The sequence below is a fragment of the Ictidomys tridecemlineatus genome, chromosome 2 (assembly GCF_052094955.1).
Source record: "Ictidomys tridecemlineatus isolate mIctTri1 chromosome 2, mIctTri1.hap1, whole genome shotgun sequence".
Classification (NCBI taxonomy): domain Eukaryota; kingdom Metazoa; phylum Chordata; class Mammalia; order Rodentia; family Sciuridae; genus Ictidomys; species Ictidomys tridecemlineatus.
This window is the reverse complement of record NC_135478.1, coordinates 154,067,686-154,081,157: the sequence shown is the minus strand read 5'-3', so window position 1 is coordinate 154,081,157 and position 13,472 is coordinate 154,067,686. Positions and strand designations below refer to the sequence as shown.

General features: G+C 36.5%; 1 protein-coding gene across 3 annotated transcripts in view; it reads right to left on the bottom strand.

Annotated features, from left to right (window-relative positions):
* The window catches only part of Macc1 (MET transcriptional regulator MACC1), a 185,840-nt gene that overhangs the window by 71,268 nt on the left and 101,100 nt on the right, over window positions 1-13,472 (bottom strand). Inside the window, exon 1 of one of the 3 annotated variants that reach the window (XM_005328793.5) lies at window positions 5,358-6,454. The exons of the other annotated variants lie outside the window; for them this stretch is intronic. The gene's annotated coding sequence lies outside the window, so the exon portion shown is untranslated. Of the gene's footprint in view, window positions 1-5,357; window positions 6,455-13,472 lie in introns of those variants that run through there. 3 annotated transcript variants of the gene reach the window in all.

The window sequence follows — 13,472 nt, the reverse complement described above, 5'->3', positions numbered from 1 at the left end:
GTCCACTCTTGTGGTGAAGGGAGACAGCTGTGCAAACACCGCCCTCCTCTGGGGTGTGATTGTGGCGTTCATGGAGCACAGGGTCCAGGACTCACAACCCTGGCTGGTCATGCAAACTGTGGTTTCTAAGGCTTGGCAGAAACAATGAACCTATTCAGTGACATCGTTTTGGCTGCTAATGTGGTTCTTTAATCTGTGCGCCTGATTGCCCAGCCTTCCCAGCAATTCTGGAACTGGAATTTGGTGTTACTTTTTAATTAAGGTCAGCCACAGGCATGTTCTGTTGGTTGAAGCTAAGAGTTATGGTACAAACATCTAACAGAGTTCTCTCTCATTTTCGCAGGTATTACCTCTGCCCATCCCAGCCTATTTAAACTGCAGGAGATCAGAGAATGGATCTTATTCATTTATAAATAGATTAAAAACTCACAGTACTTGGCCATAGTACATATTTGTTGACTTAAAATGAATGGATCAGTAAAATGAGGAAGTCTTAATTAAACTTCCTTCTCATGTAAAAATTCTCTGACCACATGGAAGCTATCAAGTTCCTTATTAATGCAGAGGTAACTCTTTTCTTCTAACGTTGCAAGTGGTTTAGAATTGTACTTTCCCCCTTCTCTGTGTCTAGGAGGGAGCAGAACTAATGATTTCCTATACTTAAGGGGGCAAATTAAACACATGAAAAATGGTTTGAACATGCCTAAGGTGTTGCTTACTGTTACTTAATAATCAAAGGGTTTTTTTTTTTTTTTTTTTTTTTTTTTTACTTTCATTGACCTATGTTAAATGTCACTAATGTTTGGTACCTGAAGTTCAAATACACCAATGTGATAGGAAACAACACTTTCCCCACGTTCTCAGATTTTCCCCACTTGGCTGTCTTGGAAAGAGAAAGGCATTGCAAGTTCAGAAGAAAGTTCCCCTTGGAGTTTTTTTTCCCTCCTGTTCTGTTTCAGTATGCATAGACTTTCAGACACTGGTCTGCTGTGACTTTAATTTCTGGGTCACTTTGTCCCTGAGTCATGATCACACTTTACCTTTCCAAAAATGGTCAATAACAGAGCCATTTACCAGTTAATTTAAGTGAATTACTCAAAACTTACTATAAAATGTTAGGACTAGAGTTTTAGTTCAGATTGCTCTTATTTCCCCAGATTAAGAAAGTAAGTCAAGTTGTTCTCATAATTTTGTATTTCCAATATCTTTCTGGATCCTTAGCCATAAGATGAATCATGCATAAATTAACCCCAACCAAGAACCATTTTAGAAAGTCATTGTTTTTTTTTTTTTTAATTTATTGCTTTCATGATAACCTTCAAGAAAACAGGGGTCAACTCTTCATGGGATTGCAAGACATATCTATTCTTCCCTTTGTCACTATTCAGCACCAGAGAGTGCTCTGTGCAGTTTTACCCAGAATGCCTATGGATTGCTTGCTTTTTTTCTATTTGTTGACCCCTCTGTATTTTTATTGGTATAATTGCTACTTTCATGCCAAGAACACTTTTTGGAAAAAGTCTTTTCATGTGTCTTTATATCAACTTCCCTGGAGCTTAAATGAAAATTTCTGAGGCATATTTTTGTCAATAATCCCTAGGAAGTTGGAATGTTTTGTGCCTCTAGGCAATGATTTGTGTGCGCGCGCGCGCGCACGCGCACACGCATGCACAATAAATCAACTACCTCGCTTTGGGGGCAAAAAGTTTACTCTAAATCTTTGGTACACCGCATGGTAAGCTTAGAATAGAATATCAACTTTAAAGAATATTTTATACAGTTCACAGTCTAAAAGCCAAGACAAGGGGTAATTGGTATACTAATTTATCTGTCAATGCAGTTTAGAAATATGAGCTATGTTTTTTATTTTAAGTGTCCTCCAAAAGCCCATGTGACAAAGGCTCAGTCTCCAGCATGGTGGTATTGGAGGTGGTGGAACCTTTAAGACATGGGCCTCTTGGGAGGTCTTCAGGTCATTGGGGGTGGGCTCTTGAAGGGAATAGTGGGACCCCCGCCCCTTCATCTGCCTCTTTTTCAGTTTCCAGCCACAAGTCAAGTGGTTTGCTCTTCCAGGAGTTCCTGCCATGATGTGCTGCCTCATCACAGGTCCAAAGGCAACAAGGCCAACAGTTCATGGACTGAAACCTTCAAACCTGGGAGCCCCAATAACATTTTCTCTTTATAAAATGATTATTTCCAGTATATGTTACATAACTGAGGGCTGGATACAAAACTATGGTATAGACATAGATATTTATTTATATACAGAGATAAAAATATTTCTTGCACATTTAAAATTTTACACAAGAAGACACACACACAAAAATATTTAAAGAAAGAAAGGATAGCATATTTCCAATCCTGAGAACACTGAATCTTATTTTATATGTTCTCAATAAGTATTATACTAGAGTAAGCTCTATCCTCTAACTTGAAGCAGAAAAATACATTCTATGGAGACACACACAGTTTTACCCAAGAGACAAAATCCCAGTATTCTGTGACAGAGAAGAGGAGGGCCATAGTCACCCATCCAGTACCCTGCAAGGTTTCCTATCTGGAACAATAGAGACTGCAGAGGCTCTAATCCATTCTCCTAGGGGTAACACATTCATTCCTGGTATGTTCATGTTAAAATGTTCATATAGCAAATTACTACAGGCCGTGCACATTCCTGGGCATGAATGACTTCATCCATCTTCAAAGCCAGCAACAGCAGGTTGTGTCCTCTCAGATCTCTCGGATCCTTCTGTCATCATGTCCCTCTCACTTGTGTACAGCAGGAAAGCTCTCTGCTTTTAAGGTCTCATGATTAGATTGAGACCATCTGCATAATCCAGATCATCTCCCATCTCAAAGTACAGACTTTAAACACATTTAACAAGTTCCTTTTACCATGTCAGCTAATATATTCACACATGCCAGGAATTAGAGCAAAGACATCTTGAAGGAGCTATCATTCTGGCTACCACACCAGGTTTCCTTCTCAGAAAATATTCTACACAGCATTATAGGGTTGGAGTTGGATCCTATATAGACTTCTCATTTGGATTGAGAGAGGTTTTTGTTTTTTGTTTTTTGTTTTTTTATACAAGACCAGGCTTTGAAAATGTATGATTGAAGAGATATAAAGAAAGGCCCTTTGGGGCTGGGGTTGTGGCTCAGAGGCAGAGGCTTGCCTTGCATATGTGAGTTACTGGGTTCAATCTTCAGCACCACATAAAAATAAATAAACAAAGTAAACATATTGTGTCCATTTATAACTAAAAAGTATTTTTTTTTAAAAAAAGAAAGAAAGAAAGGCCTTAGGTCTCCAAGACATCACCTGCCTCTGGACTGTCACAAACAATTTCATTATGATGTTCATGACTCAGTTCCCAAAGTGATTTTCTCTCAAGAATGATTGAATTGAACTAGTTAAACAAATTCATATTAAAATGGAAAACACGTCTTAAAGAGATTCCCACTGCAAAGATTCCTCAGTTGATATTTTAATAGGGGTAAGTTTATGGAAAACACTGATGGGGGAGAATACGAGGAACACGAGATGGAGGAAGAGTAGTTTTATCATGGAGACCACATGGTTTGCCTCGTGTACCCACAGTTTCCTTATCATGAAAGAACCTACCCACAGACAAAAATTTTCATGTCCTCTAACATATGACTCTTCTGTCCTGACTAACCATGATAATAGTTGCAAACTGATATCCCAAACAAAGTTGACCAACTGCAAGCCAGATCAGGGTTTTTTTTTTCATTTTAATTACATATTTGGCCAGTGTATAGATAAATCAATTTATCAACATTTTAAATAAAATAAATAGAAACTGAATGGATGTAATGGAATGAATAGAATAGAATAGAGTTCATTGCACTAGAAAAAGTTCAATGTAACTGGATGAGCCATTCATTTCAATGTGTATTTAAATGTATGTGTGCCTCTGTGTGTGTATGTGTGTGTGTGTGTGTGAGTGCGCACGAATGTGTTAACATTGGACCACTTATACAATGATTTCCTTTCAGTGGAAAATTTGAAATCTACATAGCTAGATAGTAGTCTTATTGGGTAGTCAAACATGAAAGCTATGCACTATTAGTGTATTTTTACACTGGGAGGTAACTCATTAACTAACTAACCAATCAAATCATCTGTCTTTGGCAAACACATGAAATACTTCAAATGGAGATCAGGAGTGCAGCAAAACCACAACACCTTGACAAGACAGAAAGCAGAAACCACAAGCTAGTCAAAAGTTTGAGTAATTTTCAGAGACCATGGGAGTAAAGAACAGAAGGGTAGAGGAGGTGCCTAGTGGTAATAGAAGCAGCAGAAAAAGAATAAGGCAGAATGGGAGACAAGCTAAGCCCAGGAATAGAAGAATCACAGAGTTAGGCATATTAGACCCCCATGTATAATGGCAAGGCAAGATGAACTGTCATTCTTACATTCAGCAAATATTTATTGACTGCTTGTTGTATATCAGGGACTGTCCGAAGAGCTGAGCACACTTCAGTGAAGAAAATATACACAAACTCACAGCTTCATGGAGCCTACATTCTAGGGATGTGTGCTGAGTTATATCCTAAAGTAAAGGTAAATTCTCCCTGATTGTATAAATGTGGTGGATTACCTCCTATGCTTCCTCACTTTATCTACTATCTTTTCAACATACACTCATCCTCTATTTCTTGCAACATGAAAAAGCCTAAATGATAAGGCTCGAAATAAAAGTGGATTACATAGAGTTGTGCCTAGCACCAGTTCTAGGTATACCAAGTCCCATTCTGACGGGAAAGAAGCAGGAACTGTTCTTCTCTTGGAGATGCCATTGGGACCAATTGAGAAGAATCCTGTGGCTCTTTAAGCTGAGGCAGGAGGAAAGAGAGTTCAAGAGCAGCCACAGCAACTTAGTGGGACCCTAAATAACTCAGAGAGACCCTGTGTGTAAAAAAAAAAAAAATGCTGGGATGTGGCTCAGTGGTTAAATACCTCTGGGTTCAAATCCTTGTATCAAAAAACAACAAAAAACAAACAATTAAGTAGTTTAAATACAAGTTTTCATCATTTTTTGATTAATTGTATAAGAATTAGCTTATTTATTTATTTATTTAAATAATTTTTTTTTTTTTTTTTTTTGGAAGGAGGGCAAGGAATACTTGGTGAAATTTTGCCTAGCATGGTTAAGGGCGCTCAGGCATAACCTCTGGTCTTTTCAAGAAATGGGCAACATCCATCATCTCTTGCTTACCTTAGTATAACTCTCTTTCTCATCAGAATCCTTCCTCTCCACACATCTCTCAGGCCTCCCCATCTTGTAAAACACAAACTTTCACACCCCCTCAAGCAAGCTCCTCACCTGTGCTCCCCGTCACTGATGGGCTTCTTGACAGAATCTCTCTCCATAGTTACTGTTGGTCTCCTCATCTTCCCAGTCTTCAGTCCTTTCTGATCTGACCCATCCCTTTCTCAAGGTCTCATTAAAGCTGTGTTTTTAAATCTTATGGATTGACATTCTATTCTTTCAATCTTTATCTTTCTCAATCAGTCAGCAGGTTCTAACATTTGTATCAGTCAGAATGTTTTAAATTATGCTACAGTTAAAAAAAAAAAAAAAAAAAAAAAGCAACAACTCCAAAACCTCAGGCTCTCAGCAACAAAGGTTTCTTTCTCACTCACTCTACCCATCCAGTGAGGGTTAGCTGGAGGACTTGACTCATCTTATCACTAAAGGTTTAGATATTGGGAGTGGCCCCCGTTTTGAACATTGTTGCCCTGTAGAGGGAGAGCCCTGGTGAATGTTACCCAGGCAATTGTAAACTCTTTCCAGAATCAACACACATCCTTTTTGCTCACAATTCTTCATGCAAAATCAAATACATGCTCACACCGTCCCACAATGGGCTAGGACATAGATATTGCCGTATATCTATAAGCAGAGAGCTGGCAAAACTTGGCTGTAATTTCTGCAGTGAGATTCACTGATCTTCTCTATGGAAAGGACTCTCCCCCCACATCTGAGCCCATACTCTCTTGATGCCATTCCTCTCCCTCGGGCTGCTCTTTCTCTGTCTTTGCAGGCTCAGTCTCTTTCTTGTACTCTATTTGTACTAGCACCTCATCTCTTTCCCTGGGCCAACTCATCTCATCCTTGTCGCTTGTATTACCTCCCGACATTAGTGATTTTTGATTCATGCAAGAGCCCTCCTCTCAGCCAAAACCAGATACCCAATTTTCTTTATTTTGACCTGAGTGCCTCAACCTAAAACTGGACTCATAAATCTGCCTGCAAATGGTTTCTTTGCCATGCTTCCTGTCTCAGGAAGTGGCACCAAAAGCCATTCCATTTTGAAAGCCAAAATTTCAAGATACAACCTCGTACCTGTTCCTCTCACCCATTCTGTCTAATCCAACACCAACTACTGGCAGGTTCACCTTGTAAGTAGATTTCACCCTGGATTCCTATTTTCATGTGTACTGACCCTGGCCTCCTACAAATGTCCCACATCCTTTTCCTGGAACACTGTAAAGGATTAACTGGCTCTTAACCTATTGTTGATGCTCTTCAATTGGTCCTTGACCTTGAAAATGGAATGGTGTTTTCAAAATGCTTTTGCTTTGAAATTCTTACACAGTTTTCCATTGCTCTCCAGTAAAGCTGAAATCTACCTTGGGTTTATAGGACCTCCAGAGTCTCTTGAGTCAATTCCTACCACACCACTCTCATAATCTATCACTTTTAACAATTTTCTCTGTTCCAGAGGAGATATATTTAGTTCCGTAATTTTCCAAGTTTTCTTCCACCAGAGACTATACATATTCCCTTTTGGGATTTGCTCATTCATAAATAAGGCTTCCTCAAGACATTCCTATAAAGTTTAAATCTCATGATATTTTTTGTTCTTCAGATTACCTCTGTGAAGCCATGACCTATATTTGTGTTTCTTTATCTTTATTTTCCCAGTGGCTAACATGATGTCTAAGACACATATTTGCTGAACATACTTTGAATGTATGACTGAATGATAAGTACTATATTCCTTTTGTATAGTAGATTTTAATAGAAATAAAATGTATATATTTGTTTAAAATTGCTCCAAAAAAGAAAGACTCTGTGTGTGTGTGTGTGTGTGTGTGTGTGTGTGTGTTTCTTGTCATTAGAGGAATTTATAAAGACATTTTTAGGAATAGATGAGGTGTTTGCTAAAATGTGCTTGCTAATGAGAGGGTTAGTGATGACCTCAATAAAATGGAAACAGCAAAATTTCTCATCTTTCCCACTGATGTTTTACAGACTTTCTTCTTACATGACATTTAAGGCAGTGACCAAAAACCTCCAGATGTGTGTAGCCATTGCTAAAAATGAGCAATTAACTACAGTATTATTACAGGGATTTCTCCATTTCTAGCTCAGAAAAAAAAATTATGAATCACCAAAGTCAGAGTGCAAAGTCATAGAGCCACATTAAATAAATAGATACTGAAAAATTTCAATGACTTTTTGGGAAATGAAATTAACTAGTCCTACACACAAGATATTGAAGTAATGTGTCACCCTAAATTCCAAACTAGTATTTTTATGCAGTCATATTATGGACTGATGTTGCTGGTAAGAGGGAAATAGTTCATCTCAATTTGGACATATATTAAGTCTTTTAAGTTACTAAGCTTTCTCTGATGGAATTTGAAACACTATTTTGCTCATTCATAAATAAAGCTTCCTCAAGACATTCCTATGAAGTTTTAATCTCATGATAATTTTCATTTCTTCATATATTCATTTCTTCTTAAAGGGCATAATTTGCATTCTAGAATTGAGCTATCAATTTCCCAATAAAAGAATAGGAACAAAAAATTTAAAATTTTTAAGGTTAAAAATTGGTATTCAAAGCCCATGTATAATAAAAGTTTTTATAATGAATGTGACCAAAATAATACATAAAAATATGTAAGAAAAGAAAAAAATATATCAAGCGTGTTTAACACTAAAAGGGAAGAGTACCCTTCACATCAATTTCTGTGGGTGATTAAATTATTGTGAACTTTCCATAACATTTTAAAGCATTAACTTCTTGAAGACACCTAAGTAATGAAATTTGATGCTACTTTAAGAAAGTCACTTGTACCTATGAAAGAGAGAGTATCTAAATCTATAAAAAAGATTTGTTCTTTTTCCTCTCATCTTAGAAGACTTAAAGTATACTCTCTATTTTTATGTTTAGATTCAATGAAGAACATACAGTCATGTAGAAATGTGTAGTATTCCTTTCCAGGCCAGGTATGTGGTAGGACCGCTCTGGAGTGAGGGCCTTATGACCTACTTTCAGCCAAGGTAAGTCAAAGAATTCTCTTATGACTATGCTTCACACACAAAGAGAGGGGAAGGTCAGAACATGACCTTTCTGGGTCTAATAGTTTGCTGTGAGAAGAGGAATTCCAGTTTCTGTGACCCACTTTGGGGGAGTGAAATTCTAGTTTCTATGGTCTGTTAGAAGGAGAACTAGAAGAGGAGAAATGACGGTGGGCAAAGGTTAGAGAGACTTTGCTTTGGAGGCCCTCTGAATCAACTTTAGGTCAAAGTTCTCAGCATGTCAAGGTGCCTTCTTTTGGGGTATTTTGTACTGAGCCTGGAGACATATAACACACAATGATACTGCAACAAGTGACACTCATAGGACTTAAAAGAATGATTTTAGTGGGCTGCACCTGAGGTTCTTGGTGCCTATCTCAAGTTCTTTCCATTTTACCATGGTGACATTTAGTATAATCTTTTCTTGAATCATCAATGTCTCAACACTCTGGAAAGAGTGATCCTGCATACTTTAAAATAAATGGTTGTGTAAGAAGTTAAAAGGAACCATTTTAATAAAAAGAAAAAAAGTGATTTAAGAAAGCATTTAAGGACTGGGGTTGTAGCTCCACAGAGCTCTTGCCTGGCATGTGGAAAGCCCTGGGTTGGCTCTTCAGCACCATGTAAAAATAAATAAACAAAATAAAAAATATTTTGTCCAAATACAACTAAATATATATATATATATATATATATATATATATATATATATATATATACACACACACACACACACATATATATATTTTTTTTTTAAATGAAGCGTTTAAGAATTTAAAAACACACTTTAGGGAAATACTTTAGGATTCCAAAGAAGAAATTAAAACTGAGAAAAGTCCCTTTCATTTTCACTAGTGAGTAGGTGAAAGTAAAAGTTATGAAATATGAAAGAGCCCTGGGACTCATTTTGGATACATTTGTTTGCATTGCCCAAAGGTAAACCACAAAACAGAAAAGATTTCTGGCCAATTGAAGAGCCTTAGAAAGATAGTTTGTGGTGTTACCACACAATTTCCTTTCATATTTATGCTGCTGATATTGATTTGCTTGTTGGTCTCTTTCCTGGTAGATTTTTCCAACATCATGGAGACTGTAGGTGTTTCAGAAAAATACAAGATTTAAAAGGGATTTCCAAAGAATCACTCTACAAAATCTCTCTCTCCCTCTTTTTTTTTTGTGTGTGGGGGGGTTGGAGATAGAGAACTGACAGATTACTGCCTGAATATACTATCATTCATGCCATTCTTCAATAATTTAAAACTGTAGAGTGTATGGCTATTATCTCACACAAAATCAGAAGCATCTATGCTAATACCGGCATGGAACAGTTCAGAGAGAATAAAAATGCAGACCTTCTCTGACTAATAGATGACCCAGTGAGTAATGGGTGGTCTCTCTATTAACCTCCAATCTTCCTCTCCCAAATGTACATTGCTCCATTGCTTTCTTTCAGATTTCCCTAGAAAGCAAAATCACCTTAGGTAAATCCAGAGAACTAAACAATCATTAGAATATAATGACTTCCATGAACATTGTATTTCTATGACCTAAATGTTAAGAATATTGTATGGACTATTCTAAGATGCTAACCACTGTTTTGCTCATTGTTTCCTTGGGAAGCTGCATTCTTCTCTCAGAGTTGAAATAGATTTTTTAAAGTAAATCTAAGTCATAGAATAACATGAATGATAACAGTAAATTTGAGTGGTTTAAAGGTTTAGATAATATTTCCAACCATTCTTTAAGTGCTTGTGGAATTTTGTAATGTTGCATAGTTTAAAAACAAAGTAGGAATCCAAAAATCTGGATTCATATTCCAGATCATCCAGTTATTAAGTTGTAAGACATTGATTCAAAATACTTTAACTGAGCTACACTTTCTTTACCTGGAAATGGTGTAATCTCTACCCCATCACATCTCAGGGAGTGAGGCAGGGTAGAACAATCCAAAGACATGAATTTATACGAGATAAATGCATCAGAAAATATAGATTGCTATGTAAATGAAGGAATAGAGCTGCTGTTTTTTGAGAGCAAAGAAGGTAAATGATACAATGATTAAAGACAGGGCCCTACCCAGCACTGCCTCTCTCATTCCCTGCATCATGAATCCTGTGACCTTATGCCTCAGTTCCCTCGTCTTTAATGAGCTGGTAAGAATAACACCTACATTGTTTGGATTTCTCAAGGTTTGAGAACACTGACACATGCAAAGTTTCTACAACTGTGTCTGGCATATGATGATAATTTCTTAATAAATATTACTTATTATTATTTATTTAAAAAATTGGACCATATGACTGAAATATAAATGTGAGCTTTTCTTGCCTCCCTAATATTTTTTCATACTCTGTAAATTCTTCTTAATCCATTTCTTTACTATTTGACTTCTTCATTCATCCTTCAAGTATGACTGTCTTCTACCCTTATAAATAACTCTTGATAGTCCCTATTCCACATATTCACGAAGGACCCTAAGATTCTCAAACACATAATAATTTGTCATTTTTCTGAGCTCTGTACCTGCTCCTGTGTTCTTTAAAGTAACCAGATGTTCAGGTCAACATGAACCAGTGGTTTTATATCTCAACCTAGATGTTTGTTCTCTATTGTTCATTATCTAAGTAGTTATGCTTACTTAAGCTCATTAAGTTTTCCACTGTGTTATAATGCTTTATGGGAGGATGAAGGCTTCACTTACCCAATAAATTGTTATTTACAAATGAGAGTTTTCAAAAAGAAACTTTGAAATCTACTACTGGTGAATGTGAACAGTCAACTTTATAAGTAATATTCTTTAGGTCTGAATTTTTATTTTCAATTTTTTCTAGAACTTCTTACCTAGAGTTTTACTGGAAAACTTAATTGTATCATTAGAATATCAGCTACTTTCTCAATATTGTGTCTTCCCCTCTGTCCTCTGTCTTGGTAAAAAATTTATTCTTCTGGCAGTGAACATTTCAACATCATAACTTATTCCTCTCTTTTAATCCACATATGAAATTTTCCATGATTTTTTAATTCTATCTCCAAAATATCTCTAGTACTTTAAATTTTTCCTTTTTTATATATGAGGCTCTTGTCTTTTCACATGTGGATTGTTGCAAGTAGCCACCTAAGTGGGCTACTTGTCTCCAGTACCTTACACACTGGCCATTTCACCTCCCTAGCAAAACTTTGAAAGCTCTTTTCCACCTGAAGTTTAATAATAAAGTTTAGGTTATGAAGCTCCCTGGATGCCATAATCAGAAGAAAAATTTTTCACATGGAGTCAAGAAATCGATATTTTACTCTGGAAAGCCTAATTCCAGAGCTTCCAAAAACAGTCACTAAACCATGACAACTGTTCTGAAGAAGAAAGCCAGATCTATAGTTGATGATGAGCATTGTTTGCTTCTTTGTTTACTTGACAAATTCACAATCACTTTAGCAATCTCCTCTGCAAGGCCTGTGTCAACACAGACCTGCACAACCACCCTCAAACCCACTGCAGTGCAAACACACCCTGACATTCCAGTCCTGAGAACTCACTACTGCAGGGTACAGCTGCATTTTCATTCACAGATTGAAAGAAGACAATAGGTCAAAACTGTCTCTTCAGATTTAAATTTTTGGAGTGTCTATGGAGTGACTTGTCTTTGAAGTCACAACTGGCTTCCCATTTTTCTGAGAAATGAGGATTACATTCAGCTTATGGGTTTCTGCTTGGAACTGAATGACTATAGTGACCAGGTATTTCTTATCCCCTTTCCTCCTCAGAGGATGGCTGCTTAGAGCCCCAACAGAGACTTCTGGCCTGCCTGAAATTACATCACAAAACTTTTGCCCATTATATAAGAAATATAAAAGTGTTCAGAGAAAGCCTTTTTTGTTGCTGTTGTTTGTTTTTATTTTTAATAAATAATACGCTACATTCTGGGACTGAGTGATAACCAAGAGCAAATTTCCAATCTCTCTAAGTTTCATTTAACTCATCTGTAAAGTGGAAATAATGAAAATACCTATTTTTGTAAGAATCTTTTCTTATAAATTCTTAGGGTGTTTGACTCATAACTATTAGAAAATCACCACATAAGTAGATATTAGGGATTCCTTGATAATAACACACTTGACTTTGATCTCTGTTTTTCCTCTCTCAACAATGTTTATGAGCTTCATACAAGGAATAAAACAAGGAACTGAAAATCAACTGAGCATGAATAAAGACTTTAAATAAAAAACCAGTTTCTAGCTGAAAAGAAAAATTTTGAAGTCATTCATGTAGAAATACTTGTTGAAGTTCTAAAAATTCAAGATATCTCTGAAGTAGAAAGATGAAAATCTTACCCAGAAAGTCCTAAATACTAAACAAGGACAAGAAAGAAATTCTTTGAGAATCATTTTAAAAATCATTAGAACAGAATGAGATGAAGGATTCTAACGAATGAGAGATTCTCATAAATGCTTGCTCATATGGATGAGTTTTCTTCATCCATATGAGCAAGTATTTATTGATTATGGAATATAATTGATCTCCTTATCTGATAGTTCTGCATCTGTGGATTTAACAGAGGTTGGAAAATATTCAGAAAAAAAATCATATCTCCACTGAAAACATATACAGACCTCTTTGTTTCTCTTTCTTTCTTTCTTTCTTTCTTTCTTTCTTTCTTTCTTTCTTTCTTTCTTTCTTTCTTTCTTTCTTTCTTTCTTTCTTTCTTTCTTTTTTGATATTCCCTAAACAATACAGTAGAACAGCTATTCACATAGCATTTGCATTGTATTAGGTATCCAAATAACCTTGAGGTGATTTGAAATATATAGAAGATATTCATACGTTATATGCAAATACTGTGTTAGAGAATTGAGCATACTTGGATTTTGGTATCCATATAAGAACCTGAAACTAATCTCCGTCATGTGTAAAGCTCTGGTCAAGCAATATGATAAAAATCGCTATTTAAGAGAATCTCAATACCATGCCAGGTATACACAGTGAGAATATGTGCAAGGGAAGAGAGGCCCAGGGGAAGAAACATCTCATCTGCTTGGTCAGGGAGTGGCTGTCAAGCCAGCCATAACAACGGAGAAAAAGGGGTGGGGATGGGGCAGTGAACTGGAAAGATGAGTAGAGACTGACTGGGC